Source organism: Pteropus alecto, unplaced genomic scaffold (assembly GCF_000325575.1).
Source record: "Pteropus alecto unplaced genomic scaffold, ASM32557v1 scaffold213, whole genome shotgun sequence".
Lineage (NCBI taxonomy): Eukaryota > Metazoa > Chordata > Mammalia > Chiroptera > Pteropodidae > Pteropus > Pteropus alecto.
This window is the reverse complement of record NW_006434829.1, coordinates 5,014,939-5,017,203: the sequence shown is the minus strand read 5'-3', so window position 1 is coordinate 5,017,203 and position 2,265 is coordinate 5,014,939. Positions and strand designations below refer to the sequence as shown.

Sequence of the window (2,265 nt, the reverse complement as noted above, 5' to 3'; positions counted from 1 at the left end):
CTTACCCGCTCAACCCGGTGCCATGGAGTCTGGAAGATCAAGCTGGGCGGAGAGTTTGGAGGTGTTATTGTAAAAAAATATCTTTGGGGGGATTGTTTAGTTGGGAATTTGGCGGGGAACAGTGGTGCCTTTTTTGTTGTTACCTTTTTGTACGTTACACTCATGGCATTTTCTGCTTCTTCCACTTCTGCAAACTTTCCAGGGTTGGGTTGGCAAAAGGCGGCTTCGCAGAGGACTGTTTACTGCTCTGGATATAGCAATGGTGTGACCGTCATTAAGAGACAAAAGGCGAAAATACACAGTCAAATCAAACAAAAGGCAAAAAGGCACACGGCCATCCCAACCACCATAGAAAATACCCGAGAGTTAACGTTGGTGTTTGGCTGGAACTAGCTAGGACTTGTTTTCCAGCTTTAATCTAGTTTCCTGTGACGGCTTTAGTCTCTTTACACAAAGAGGTCTTCCTTTCCCTCACCCACCCCTCTACCAAGACGAGAAAAACAGAGCTGTTTTTCTTCAAGTAGATCGATTTTCAAAGAAAGTGTACAAGTTACTGGGAAGAAAGCTGACTAGCATTTATGGCTGTAAACATTTTCAAAAGCTTAAAGCCAAAGCCTTAGTTTTTATAAAAGCAAAATCGTCTAAAAGCATTTTAACTGGCTTATATTAGACAAGAGCGACAAAGACATACATGCAAATGAAGGTTCAGAAAATTAAGGACATCTCAGCAACATCAACATGAAAACTGCACTGCGTAAGGACAGAATGGATTGGGTACTTACAATGTAAAAGGTTTTTAAAAACTTAAAGAGTAACAATTGCTTACAATTTTTTTGTTGCTGCCATTTCGCTAATCCTAAAACTACACATTTAAAACATTACCTTGTTAAAAGAGAGGAGTTAATAAGATGGCCAGGTTTAAGTGTTTAATAGAGGAAATTATATATATTTAAAAATTTATTGTTCAGTCAAGAGAATACAGATTAAGACAGCTCCAAGCTCCCCCCACCCCCCCACGAAAAATAGAGGAAAAAAAAATTAAATATGTCATTTACTTAGGTTTTTTGGAATTCAAAATTGTTAACTGCTGACATTAATGGTGTGCTATGACCTAGTTATACAAGACAAAGATGGATTCCAAGTCATAAGGAAAAATCCAGATCTTTTTAAAAGTCTTCTTCATTCTTCCAATTGTGAGTCCTTTAGCCTGTTGACAAATGTTAAACACAACACTGAGGCGTCCTGAATTGGATGGTGGAGTCAAAGGAAAAACATTCCCCATTTGCAACAAAGGAAAAACCCACTTGGCCATTTAATTCCATTGCAGAAAAATGGCTCCCCTCATCTGTTGGCCTCTCCTTGGTGTCTGATGAAGGATGTTTTGAGATCAGCGTCTAATAACTCAAGCCCTATAGAAGCCGCGCGTTGATTGGCTGCCGCGCCCTGCCGCCCTGCTCCAGCCAATTACCTACCCACGGCCAAATTACAAACCCCGAAAAGAGCCCCAATATGAAATACACCACTACGAAGCCCCAGCGAGGCGGCTCCCTCGCCTCGGCCGCCCGACACGAGAGGCAGAGGGGGCTGCAATTGCGTCCTCGCGAAGCCCGGGAGCCTCGGAGTTGAACTCACAAAATGGAAGCCGCGCGCTGATTGGCCGCCGCCACTCCCGGACCTTTAATAAAGAAAGGGGAAGGAAAAGATAAATGCAAAAAAGGGGGACTCTCTCCTTCGCCGGTGGCTGGCGGGAGGGGGGGTGTGTGTGTGGAGAGAAGCATGTGTTCTGGACAATTACAGGGCACTGCTCTCCAAAAATAAAAACAGAGCAAAAGGCTTCTATCAGCCAGGACCAGGCGAGGGCTGCATCCTCCCAGGAATGTGAATGCTAATTTGGTTAAAATCCTGGTTTCCCCTCCCTAGCTCAGCTCCGGGGGGAGGGGGTCGCGGGGCAGAAGAGGAAGCCGGAGCGGAGATACCTCGATTGCAACTCGCCTTGAGTCGTCTTGCCTTCCCCCCGCTGCTCGAGCGTCCAGACACAATCACACACACACACACCACCCCAAAACCCCAGCCCTTTTCCCCGGGCCCCCTCGCGCCCACCTCCGGTCTTGGCAGTTTGGAAACAGTTGTGGAGGCCCGAGGCGCACGCCGCGGCTCGCAGGGTAGCCTCAGCCGCGGGAGGTAGAGCCCGGGGAGACCCCCTCCCCCGCCCGTCAAGCCCCCCACCTAGGTCCCAGCAGAATAAATAAATTAAAAGGCCTTCCC

General features: G+C 47.0%; 1 long non-coding RNA gene across 2 annotated transcripts in view; it reads right to left on the bottom strand.

Annotated features, from left to right (window-relative positions):
• LOC102882207 overlaps window positions 1-1,626 on the bottom strand; it is a 3,487-nt gene extending 1,861 nt beyond the window's left edge. Inside the window, exons 1-3 of one of the 2 annotated variants that reach the window (XR_001516725.2) lie at window positions 1,056-1,626; window positions 144-247; window positions 6-42 (exon numbers count right to left, since the gene is read on the bottom strand). This is a non-coding gene — a long non-coding RNA (uncharacterized LOC102882207). The remainder of the gene's footprint in view (window positions 1-5; window positions 43-143; window positions 248-1,055) is intronic. The other variant, XR_003045795.1, reaches the window with a different exon arrangement.
• Between the last annotated feature and the right edge of the window lie 639 nt (window positions 1,627-2,265).